The sequence below is a fragment of the Oryzias melastigma genome, linkage group LG2 (genome assembly GCF_002922805.2).
Source record: "Oryzias melastigma strain HK-1 linkage group LG2, ASM292280v2, whole genome shotgun sequence".
Taxonomy (NCBI): domain Eukaryota; kingdom Metazoa; phylum Chordata; class Actinopteri; order Beloniformes; family Adrianichthyidae; genus Oryzias; species Oryzias melastigma.
The window spans coordinates 13651293-13664453 of record NC_050513.1 but is presented as its reverse complement, the minus strand read 5'-3'; the positions used below and the strand labels follow the sequence as shown (position 1 = coordinate 13664453).

At 39.7% G+C, this 13161-nt stretch overlaps 2 protein-coding genes and 1 pseudogene across 2 annotated transcripts in view; all 3 read left to right on the top strand.

The window, feature by feature from the left end:
* LOC112139907 (NLR family CARD domain-containing protein 3-like) overlaps positions 1-13161 on the top strand; it is a 385294-nt gene that overhangs the window by 248582 nt on the left and 123551 nt on the right. The gene's annotated exons all lie outside the window — the stretch shown is intronic.
* LOC112139908 (NACHT, LRR and PYD domains-containing protein 12-like) overlaps positions 1-13161 on the top strand; it is a 249874-nt gene that overhangs the window by 199007 nt on the left and 37706 nt on the right. The gene's annotated exons all lie outside the window — the stretch shown is intronic.
* The window catches only part of LOC112145316, an 11446-nt pseudogene continuing 8077 nt past the window's right edge, over positions 9793-13161 (top strand).

The following is a 13161-nucleotide window of genomic DNA, read 5'->3' as shown; positions in this document are numbered from 1 at the left end:
GAGGTTTTAAATAGCAAACACAAACCGGCAGGGGCAAGACATTGTCAAAAACAGGCAGAAGTCAAGACACAGGAAGAGAGAATAGAATAAATGCTTGGACTGAATGCAGTGCAGAAACAAGACCACACACTGAGCAGAGCTCAGTGACTGTTTAAATAGTGTTTGTAGTGATGACATGAGGAACAGCTGGGAGAGCCTGGGAAGAGGGAACAGGGGCTGATGGGAATTTGAGTGTGAAGAAGCACAGTGTCAATACTCAGGTGATGACTCCCTCTGGTGGTCAAAAGGGGACATGGCAGCCTGAGTAGTGACAGAAAGTCTAAAGAAGTTCAAATGGAATAGAGAAAGCTCTATTGAACATCCTTACCAGAAATATCTTTAAAATCCCTGAACAGACTCCTGTCTGGCTTTGCCCATTCATTGCAGAGCCTTGGAAGGCTTTGTGGACCAGATTAAACAGAACCAAGCAGGACTGGAAGACTCTAATGACTCTTTTCAGAGACTTCAATGGAGCAGAATTTCCAGCTTCAAGCTTCTGTAGCGATGGCCAAAAACACTCATTCGATTTAGCCTTTAAACTACTATGGTGGCATACAACAATATACATTCTGGCACTTCATTTTGGAGTAGATTCTAAACGTATCTGAGAATGACACAAGCAGATTGGTGATTTTGAGGATACAGCTGCAACAAAAGGAACAACAAACAACTTCCTGATTTCTGGAAGTGCAAAGAAAATGAGGAACTGGTTTTAATAGAAGAAGTCTCTCCTGAGGTATTCTTTAGCTTGGTTCATTCCACTATTAGAATAATATCATTACTATATATTACATTTGGAACACTAAAAAATAAATTATTTCTGAACTATGAGTCAGTTTTGTTGACTCTTTTCATAACCTGAAGTAAAACAACTCGATTTCTGAGGCACCGCCTTTTGATCTTTGTAGGTCATTTCACGTCATCGTCCTAGAGCCGGTGTTCCTCATCGTGTCTGCGTGTGTCTGCGCATGCAAACAAACAACCTCCAAACTGTGGACATGGATATTTTGGAGCTTTACACTCTTTACCCACAGTTCGAACATTAACATTAAAAAGATTATCAATGAATGAAATAAATAAAAGCTAAAAAATAGAGTCCAACTATCGAGGCTCTTTGTTTAGTGATGCTGCTGTTCTAAATGTAGACATACATTTGCATAAAAAACTGATGAGCAAAGTTTAAGTCAAAAGCAGAACTATCAGGTAATGTCAGCACCATGTTTTAAAAACCAAACACGGAATAACAACACAAGTACTGATACCAACTGTCAAACATGGTGGAGGAAGTGAAATGGTTTGGCGTCCTTTATAACCCAGACAAAATTCAAAACAGTTACAAAAAATGAGCAGAAAAGACATTTGGGGTCCTCAATCTAATATTTGTTTCATTTTATTCATAAAATATTGTAAATCACAATATAGAATTCAATTCAATTCAATTCAATTCAATTCAATTCAATTTTATTTATATAGCCCAATATCACAAATTCAATTTGCCTCATTGGGCTTCATGCCTGTAGTTTTTACAGATGCACAGATGGAGTCATAAAATATGCACAATAGGTAAAAACTAAACAGACTATAAAGAACAGGTCATCCCTGTCCTTAGACCCTCCCTCGCGGTAAGGAAAAACTCCTAAAAAAACCTGAGTCAGGAAAAAAAGAAGAAACCTTAGGGATTCCCACATGAGGGAGAGATCCCATCCCAGGACGGACAGGCGATACCAGAACGGTTAAAGAAAAGTTAGCTGCTAAAACTGCATATATGAGTAGAGTTCATTCATATAGAGCTGAGGGACGAGTGATGATTAAGTCCATAGTCCAGATGAAGCAGAACTGCAGTCCACGACCAGGAGCAGGAGGACAGACGACCCACCAGGAATCACTCCCACTCAGAGATGCAGGATGGTGTCGGGGCTTCATCCAGATGGGCGGGGCTTCGTCAGGATCACCAACAAGTCTCCCGGAAACTGCAATCTCTCCCGGTCTCCCACTGGGGAGTCGGAAAGAAGGAAAAACATGGAACATAGAATAGTTGTTTTTATTATACTGAAATAGTTTTCATATATTATTGCAGTAAAAAAGCTTCTTTTTTTATTTTCTTCAAGCACTTATCTTTTTTTCCTCTGATGAACCTACAACTTCTTTCAAAAATGATCATAATTCAGAAAATTTTAATTTTACAGTGTCTCTTAATAAGATTACATCTTCATTATGTTTCATAGATGGTCTCAATTGAGTCTTTAAGGTCACAGTTAATTCTTCATGAAACCAACACACACTATAACGTGTTTAAAAAAGGATGTGTATTGGTAAGAGTCTGGCAGTTTGATACATTTTGCGATACACTTGTCCCGATACATGATGCATTGTCCCGATACAATATGTTTCCCGATACATCACAAGACAGTACTAGATACAATACTAGTACCTGTCACAGTACTTGGCACAGACTCTCAGTTCAGTACTCATCCTCAGTTAAAAGAGATTTGTACATGTCTCATTTTGCTATGTAATAACAATTGCAAGCTTGTGAGTGACATAAGGTTCACATTTATCATAGGATCTCACGAGATCTTATTGTTGTGTTGAGCTGTTCAAAAGGACACAGTGTGTGGTGCTGCCAACTAATGGTCAAGGGTTTAAGTAAAAAGCTAAAGTAAGACAATTAACTACATTAACTTCAACTAAAAAATGTTTCTGATATATAATTAATTAAATATTGTCTCGGCAGCATTTTAAAGTAATATGTGTTGCCAGATGAAGTATCACACTATTTCATTGAATCTGTTTTTTTCTGAGACTTCTAGTGCTTGGTAAGATTTTCCTGTCAGGGTCATAAATTCAGAGAAGCAGCTTCATCACACCTTCTCCATTCACTGAGCTTTCTTACATGTTTAAACTTTCAAAAACTCCTTTGACCGACTAACTTGTTTTTCACCGTTTTATTTCCAATTTGTTTTATTACAAGCTTGGTGAACTAGGAATCTGTTCTGCACAGTCCAGCCATCATCTGTTTCTGTACTTGAACTTTACCTGTTGTGGTTGTTTGACAATAACGTGACCATATAGAAGTGTAGCTGCTTGTCCATCACAACAGATAAAAAAAATTGTCTCCATTATAGCTTGAATTCAGACTCAGTGTTTTGAACACTACAGATAATTTAAGGAATCAACTCCACCTGCAGCTTATTCTTCCTCCTATTGTGTTGAAATAAATGCAGCTGTAATCACTTCCTTACATAGTCTGACAGTAAATGTATCTTGAACTGAGAAACAAAGCATTTATCAAGTAAATTCTCCATAACATTTAGAGACTGGACCACTGTGTTCCTGTTTTGCGGCTTTACATGATGAATACAGGGAAGTCAAATCCTCCAGAATTTACATATGGGCTACAGTAAAAAAGCTCTGTTCAGGTGTTCTATGTCACAGCAGACAGAGCCAGAGGAGACGGTGAGAATGGATCCAACGTTCCTCTTCTTCTTCACAGTGAGTCTTTGTGTTTCCTGTTTTGCACTCATCTTGAAGGCAGTGATGTTTCTGTGTGATCTCATCTGTGAGGAAAAAAGCAGCAGAGAAAGAGCTCAGACTGAATTTGAGACCAAGAATAAAACAGTCAGAGCTGAATGTAAATGTTCAAGTTTTGCTGTTGTGTCTACTTTGTTCTGTTGTATATTGTATAGAAGCTCCAACCCTTTCTGTGTTTGTCATTGTTTTTTTGCAATGTTTGTATGTTTCTTTCGTTTTACCTGCCTTAGAATAGATATAATTTAGCTTTTGTTCTAATTCTGTCATATTTATGATCTAGCTTTGATAAGAAAAATAAAAATACAAGGTCCTCCTTTAAATAACTAATATTAAAATAATAAAGATGGCAGATGTCACACACAGACAGCAGCTCATTGGCTACTTGCTGTGACATCACTGGAACAATCAAATTTCTCTCAGATGAAGTGATGACTGTTCTACCCTTTTTTTCCATCAGATTCAAATTAAATTCAAATGTTTGAAAACATCAGTGCAGAGCACTCAAATAAAGACTGTAAGAGGCTGTGAAAGCTCTTCAGTGGTTTGTATGATCTCTCTCCTGATGTAGGTCAAGACAAACACCTCAGTGCTTAACTGCTGCATGTTTGTATTTCTGACATTATGTTGGAAGAGAACTGTGAGCTTGTCTCTGATTAGTTCTTCCCCAACATCATTTCCATATGATCTGTTCTGTTATTATAATCTCACTCATCAAAAATATTTTTCAGAGACAGAATAGTGAGTTTAAGTTTTTAAATGGACCAATGAAATGCTTGAGATTCTGCTCAGCCGGCAGCTCTTTGCTCCTTTCCAAATCGTATTTAGAGAAAGAATTCATGTATTTCTTTCTTTTCACCTCATTGTTTGACTGCTGTGTGTTTTTCTTGATCTGCTTCATGTTTTCTGAGTTGTAGGAAAAGGAAGTTTGTTCTTCCTGGTGGAGTGAGAGCAGAAGTACAACAGCTGAGGTTCAGTAGCTTCCTCACTGCAGTGTAGCACTTTTGAGGAACTTGATAAAGATAAATTAGGCAAGGATGGTCCGGAGACTGAAGTTTGTGTGAGAAGTTTGATAATTTCCTACAGCACCACTAGAAGTTTTTGATGCGTTTCTTTTTCTCAAGTTCATGGCTCCTTGCAGAATCCCCAGGCAGAAGAATGAGAGAAAACCTGGCCTATGCAAACATGATCCAATGGGCTTTATGCGCAACCCACTTCTGCATTCAGCATATGACTGCTCAGTCGTTTCTGCTTGAAGCAGTGGGCTATTGTTTATGTGGAAATACCAGAGTATTTGGACTTTAAAAGAAGTCTTTTGGAGCTAACAATAGTCACAATAAATGATGTTAGGCATTGTTTGTTTGTCTAGCAAAATACCCCTAAATAAAAATGCAAAAAAGGATTTAAATTGTATTTATCGTAATGCATAGCAAACTTCGAAGGTAACTTGCTAATGCTAATGTTTTAGCACGTTTACATGCGACCAGCTCAAAAATGATGGACATTCACATTGGGGACATAGGTGCAGGCAAGATGCAGATTGCTGCATTGTCTCATGTATTTAATGAAGTCCTTTTAGCTGTCTTGTAGCTAGAGCGCGACGCGCAGCTGCACCTACAATCAGGAAAAATTTGGAGTATAAACCCGAACCTGAACCGTAATCCTAACCTTAACCTTTCCTCCAGGTCCCTGCAGCCAAGAAAAAAACTTCAAAACTGTCTGCAGTATTTACAAAACTGCTTGTGAATACCGTTGTCACTTTTCATTTGGGCTAATGCTAGCTAGCATGAAAGACACATCTGATTATTGCTGTCTTTATCTTTATGAACAATTAGTTGTGTTTCAGTTACTCCACAGTTTCTAAATTTGTGTAAATACAATTTTCAGTATCAGGTAGAATCAGTCTCAACACAGGCGAGGTTACCGCACGCCGCTATCTCTCCATGAAGAAGGCAGAAGCTCCTCATCATCAGCTGAGAATACGATCAGTATTCCAAAAGTCACTTCAATGTTGGTTTACACATAAAAGGTTCTGTTGAACAGGTTTATATGTTCTAACAGAGCTACATTTCATCCAAAGAAGTCACATGATCATACAGTACATGATAGCGTTTTGTGAGCGTGGGGTGTTTGGTGTTTCAGAAAGGCAAACTTTGCCTTTTTGGATGTCATTGTGTATACACATAATTATAAACGATCATACAATGTAAGAAATAACAAAAATAAACCAACACCAGGAAAAGTACACAGAGATTTGCTAAGTCCATGCATATAGTTAGCCACAGACAGAAGAAAACGAGCGGTCTTATTCGAACCTGGAAATACATCGAGTCCATCAATGAGAATTAAAATTTAAAAAGTTCATTAAAATATTTCATGACATATTTAATTATTTCATGGTCCACTGTGGGCTAAAAGGGACACATTGAAATAAATATATTTTACATGAAATGATAAAATACAATACAATATTTGGCAACCACTTATTATTTGTGAATTTAGTAGAATGTTTGCTCTCAATAAATGCTGTCATTGAGGAAAAAAAAAATAATCAGATGAATCATACTTTTGAATCACACTTTTGGATTGTGATTAATCACAATTAATTGCAATGTATATGACAAGGGTGGCTTTTAAACAAAAACAGGCTGTAAAGAAAATTTTCTCTACATTTTTATTTTCTGATTTTTTTTAATTTATCATGTGTTAACCCAGAAGTGTAAATTGTGAACACAAAACACATCAATAGTAATATTAGCAGAACTCTAAAGTCTTTTATGTATGCAGTAAGTGACCATGGTATAAGCAGAAAGAAACCCGACCAAGTGTTTTAACGCACAGTGTAGAAGCCTGAACCGTTCCAAGGCAAAGTGAAGGACCTCAAAAAAATAGGTGTAATTAATTTGAGTTAATAAATATTAACACAATTTTTTTTATTAATTCAATTCCGTTTGATTTTATTTATACTGTGTCCAATCACTGTCAGGACTCGAACTTCCAGTTCCCCTTCCAACCTCCAAAGGGAACCCTCTCCAGAATACTGAGTCACTCTGTTGCTTCTTTTCACCAGCTGTATCGAATTACCTTCATCACTCTCACCATATTTATATGTTGCATTTTTACCCTGTTCTCTGTGAAGTATTGCCTAGCGTTTCCTTAGCAATTTCTGAGTGATTCTGTTTTCACTTTTGCCTACTCGTGTTTTGACCCTTGCCTGCTCTACTCGCCTCTCTGTTTACCTCCTCATTTTTGACCTCTGCCTGGATTTTGACGACGTCTCTGTTTTGCCCCTGTCTGTTTTGGGTGTCTCATTAAATTGTACCTGCTTTGCTCATGGATCCAAACGCCTCCGCGTCTTCGTCACATTCACAAAAAAAAAAGAAAATATTGACTCATTGGACGTCATTGGGCGTCTTAATCGCTCGGCTAGTATTTATTTCTTTGTTTATTTAATAATGTCATGATTTAATGAATAATTTCATGGTCCGGTTTTGCAGAATTTCATTATTTTATCCGTCAACTGTCAAACTCAGTGGGCGGGCCTAACACGGATCATCTGTGCTCCCATTGGTCTAGCCTGGTCTAAACATTATCATGACGGCTTCAGTGACAGGGACCTATTCTGGTTTTTTAACAACGTAGACAGAATGTGAAAGCTCATGAAACTCAGGAAGTTATTAAAATTTTAAGTTTGTCTGGCATCTCACGCACACATGCTTTAAACATTGTTTTGCTCAGCGCTTGTCCGGCCAGGGAGCAAGGCAGATAAAGTCAATCATGCCACCTGTCATCTCACTGGCAACAGTTTCAAAACACAGGGGAATTATTATAATGTTTTAATTTCACTGCGGCAAACTTAGCTTTTTTTTTTTTCTACTGTGCACATTAATTTAAATTGTGCATTTATAAGGTAAAGTAGATTATGTAAAACAATAAAGTTTTATTGAAAAAAAGCAGCAGTATTTATGCAGGTGGGAGCCGGGTCACAGTAACAGCTCTGCTTCAGTGGACTCTTTCCTTATGATCTCACACAAGAAAAAAAAATCTTTATGAGAAGATTGTCAATCAAACCTGATTTTTATATTTTCAAATATGAAAAGCAGTAGTGAACCTGCTCATAGCAGAAGTGCATTGTGGGTGTTAAGTTTAATTCTGCTGGTGTTGTTGCACCTTAAGTGTAAGGGTTATTGCCAGGCAAAAGATCTGCAATGCTGTCATGCTGTCTGGCATATGTTTAAAAAAAAAGCCTAATAAAGAATTCCTGCTGCAAACATTGGAGTCTTCCAATCCTTAAACCCTCAACAGCGTCCTACTGTGGTGGTTGTGCAGCATTTCACAGAGACTTTGGTCAGCCCTTTGGTGTCTTGGTAGTCAGCAATCAGCATAGTAATACTCTTCTACATCTGGATCTACATGATACAGCAACCGCTTCAATACAAACAAATGACACTCTGTGTGCCTCTGCCTTTCCCTTGGAATGACAGTGCACTTGGTTGCCCGTGGCAACCTAACTGAGAGCAATGAGACAGACTCCCCCTGCAATGCAAGGGAGATGAACCGCAGATGGACAAGTGTAAATTCAGAGTCAGACCAATCACTGTCGTCTACAAGATGGCGCCGTCAATTGAGTGACGTCAACACCGCTCCATCCAGTTCTACATATAGGCAATGGAGGAAACACAAGAGAAGAGCCCATCAGTGGAGGAGCAGCTGATCTGTCAGTGAAGGAGGATCAGAGCTGATGATGAGTGTTTCCTCTGCAGATGAAGGTAGAAGGTGTGTGTGAGCTGATCCAGTGGATCCAGTGAATCCAGCAGCATGGTTCAGTGTGAGGACACACAGGAGGGAGCCCCTCCCTCTAAGAAAGGAATAGTTGAAAAAGATGAGAGCCAGAGCAAAGCTCAGAGGTGAGATGAACATCTCTAACTGTCCATGACTCTTCTTCATGTCAGAGCTCAGCACTCACATCAACAACCTTCATTCTTCACAGGAACCAACCTGGACCTGGATCTGAATCCAGCAGTGAGTCCTTCAGGAGTAACAGGTCAAAGGTTCTACCTCCTCACTTCAAAGCCAGCAGTTCAGGAGTAGAACAGTAAGTATTGGTCAGAGTTAAAGGAGGCTGGATAATATTTCAGATGATCGATAGTTTTCAGCTGAAAGACTGGAGGTCTGGTTCAGTTCTTGATCTCTGATTAGACTCACTCGCAGCATCATGTGTGATCAGATCTTTTGAGTTGAGGGTTCTGAGAGTCTCTCTGAGAGCAGATATGTTGTAGAAGGAGAGATTTTAATTGATTGGAATTAGTTTATTTCAAACAATATAAACAAACAATAAAACAAACTAACAAAATACACATTTATTTTTAGGAGTGTCAAATTATCATGTTTTTTTGTATTTTGTTAATCTCATTGTCAATCTATAGTTTTGTTTTGTTCTCAAATATAAAACAAAAGTCCAACTGTTCATTTGCATGAACCTTTTTATTTGAACTCAAACACATCTGCTCTAGGTGTCCCTGTAAATGAACTAAACTTTTGCATTCAGCACAATATTTTTTTTAAATAACACCTAGAGTTTTTCTTTGTAAAATAATGTAATAATTTGTTTGATAAAAAAAATATGCCTGGCCAGCAAATGTTTTCATTTACCGGCCGACTTGGCTAGTAAGTAAAAAATGAAGTGTTGACCAGTGGGGTTGTAACGACAAACTTAGAGCATCAAACCACATGAAGTAAAATCTGTTTGAAGGTTGTAGATACCAAAAGTGGGACTATGATAAATTTGTTTCAACAGCGGAAGAAGATGTGATGTATGTGAGCTGAAACAGACGCTCTCTCAAGTACGAGAAGAGTTTCTCTTTATGAGATGCTCAAGCTAGCAGTAGTTATAAAAACACATACTACATTGATCGACACATTTCTTTGTAGTTTCCATTTTGTTGAACTTTGTGTTTGAGCATTTTTCCAAAGGAGATTTTAAGATAAAATATCTTTTGCTAAATATATTTTGTGATTTTGTGGCCTAGGGGTAGGTGAGGGACATCCTCAACCCAGTTGGTGCAGCACTGCTTAGCCAAACAGGACGCCCTAGGCTGGTTCATAGTGCTTTGTTGGAGATAATCTGGCCCCATTTGATGTTGTGCACATGGCCACAGAACAGCTTGAATAGAGAAATGATCTTAGGTAGTGTTCTGGGGTCTGTAAGATTGTCCAGGGTGAAGTATGGCAGACAGTGTCAAAGGTGATCTTCAGATATATGAACCCAATGCGAAAATTGAGATCTTTACAGAGTCCATAGGGCTTATCTATGAACAAATGGACAGCTGGGATGTGATACTGTATGTTGTGGGCTGATTTTGCATTAAACCGGCCTGCTTCTGATGCTTGGGAGAACATGAGTGAGCAAGATCCTTGTGAAGAGCTTAACCAAGACAGAAAGTAGGGTTTACTGTTCTAAATCTGAATATTCCATTTTTAATTGGAATCACATAATATATTATCTAATGTGAGAGCCAATATATGTAAATCATGACATTTTAATTAAAATTACCATATTTCTTTAAAATATGACATCAAGGTTGCACCATGGTGATGTAGTGGTAAGCACTCTTGCCTCAGAGTGAAAAGATCCTTGTTCAAATTCCCACTGGGACCTTTCTTTGTGGAGTTTGCATGTTCACCCAGTGTAATGTCTATGCACTCCAGCTTCCTCCCATATCCCCCCAAAAAATCATAGGTTAAGTATTCTAAATGAGTCTATTTTAAACATAACCACAATCTAAACTAATTTGAATGCTTACATTTACTATTTGCACATAAGTAAATGGAAGTGACTTCTTTGGACAGCAGGAATTCTATCTGTGACTTGGTGAATTGATCTAGTTTGGTCTTAAACCTTCCAGCACAGACAGAATGAATTTCATTGTTGATGATTCTCCACAGAGTGGACCAGCAGAGCTCAGAGACTCCCAGTGGTCAGTCTGTCCAGCAGCATCAAACACAGCTGGACTCCATATTTCTGGTCTGTACATGAACAACAACTACTTTTCCATCATTCTGTTCACAGTCATCTCCATGCTGCACTTTGTAGACCAGTGGATTGTCAGTGTGTCCAACATGGAGCTGATGTTTGGCTCCATGACTTCACTCTGATTGGCTCATTCATCTAGAATTCTGTTGCAGCTGCTGGAGGACAACATTGTTACTTTTGTGAAGAATGAGCTGAAGAAGATCCAGAAGATTCTGAGTCAAAGGGAGGATGGGGAGGAGCTGGAGGATGAAGATGAAGAGCAGAGGAGCAGCAGAGAGTCACTGATGAAGATCACAGAGAACTTCCTGAGGAGAATGAAGCAGGAGGAGCTGGCTGATCGACTGCAGAACAGTAAGAGGATTTCTCTGAAGGTTTAAGATGCTGGATAAATGAAGATTTACTGATGTCTCAACACAAGGACCAACATGGATTCAAATCTTCATCATTCAGGGTTGCAGAGAGTTTATTAACTCGCTTGTTGTCTTTATTCAGGACCATATTCTGCAGTTTGTCAACATCAAGTCCAATCTAGGCTGAAGAAGAAGTTAGAGTGCTTGTTTGAGGGAATCACTAAAGCAGGAAAGCCAACCCTTCTGAATGAGATCTACACAGAGCTCTACATCACAGAGGGAGGAACTGGAGAGCTGAATGAAGAACATGAGGTCAGACAGATTGAAGCAGCATCCAGGAAAGCAGACAGAGCAGAAACAAGCATCAGACAAGAAGAGCTCTTTCAACTCCCAGCTGGAAGACAAGAACCAATCAGAACCGTGATGACAAAGGGAGTGGCTGGCATCGGGAAAACAGTCTTAACACAGAAGTTCACTCTGGACTGGGCTGAAGGCAAAGCCAACCAGAACATCCACTTCATATTTCCATTCACTTTCAGAGAGCTGAATGTGCTGAAAGAGGAGAAGTTCAGCTTGGTGGAACTTGTTCATCACTTCTTCCCTGAAACCAAAGCAGCAGGAATCTGTAGCTTTGAAGACTTCCAGATCATCTTCATCTTTGATGGTCTGGATGAGTGTCGACTTCCTCTGGACTTCCACAAGACTCGGATCCTAACTGACCCTAGAAGATCCACCTCAGTGGGTGATCTGCTGACAAACCTCATCAAGGGGAACCTGCTTCCTTCTGCTCGCCTCTGGATAACCACACGACCTGCAGTAGCCAATCAGATCCCTGCTGAGTATGTTGACATGGGGACAGAGGTCAGAGGGTTCAATGATCCACAGAAGGAGGAGTACTTCAGGAAGAGATTCAGAGATAAAGAGCAGGCCAGAAGGATCATCTCCCACATCAAGAGATCCCGAAGCCTCCACATCATGTGCCACATCCCAGTCTTCTGCTGGATCACTGCTACAGTTCTGGAGGATCTGCTGAAGAGCAGAGAGGGAGGAGAGCTGCCCAAGAACCTGACTGAGATGTACATCCACTTCGTGGTGGTTCAGGCCAAAGTCAAGAAGGTCAAGTATGATGGAGGAGCTGAGACAGATCCTCACTGGAGTCCAGAGAGCAGGAAGTTGATGGAGTCTCTGGGAAAACTGGCTTTTGAGCAGCTGCAGAAAGGAAACCTGATCTTCTATGAATCCGACCTGACAGAGTGTGGCATCAATATCAGAGCAGCCTCAGTGTACTCAGGAGTGTTCACACAGATCTTTAGAGAGGAGAGAGGACTGTACCAGGACAAGGTGTTCTGCTTCATCCATCTGAGTGTTCAGGAGTTTCTGGCTGCTCTTCATGTCCACCTGAACTTCATCAACTCTGGAGTCAACCTCATGGAGGAAGAACAGAAGACATCAGTCCAGTTCTACCAGAGTGCTGTGAACAAGGCCTTACAGAGTCCAAATGGACACCTGGACTTGTTCCTCCGCTTCCTCTTGGGTCTTTCACTGCAGACCAATCAGAGTCTCCTACGAGGTCTGCTGACACAGACAGGAAGTAGCTCACAGACCAATCAGGAAACTGTCCAGTACATCAAGAAGAAGATCAGTGAGAATCTGTCTGCAGAGAAAAGCATCAACCTGTTCCACTGTCTGAATGAACTGAATGATGGTTCTCTAGTGGAGGAGATCCAACAGTTCCTGAGTTCAGGACATCTCTCCACAGATAAACTGTCTCCTGCTCAGTGGTCAGCTCTGGTCTTCATCTTACTGTCATCAGACGAAGATCTGGGAGTGTTTGACCTGAAGAAATACTCTGCTTCAGAGGAGGCTCTTCTGAGGCTGCTGCCAGTGATCAAAGCCTCCAACAAATCTATGTAAGAACTCGTGTTAAGATCACTTTTAATGATTAAATGGATTATATGTATTATTCATTTTTTATGCCAACTTAATTATGCATACAACATATTTCAAATTCCAAGCTATGAACAATAGGAATCAAACTGAAGAAAAGTATAGTTTAAAACCCACTCATTCTACATCAGCATATTAACACAAGATGACAATTGCCAAGTATTTGATCAATAACTGCTAGGGGTGTTGCGGATCACAAAACTCACGGTTCGGATCGTGTCACGGTTTTAGGGTCACGGTTCGGATCACTTTTCGGATCAGTAA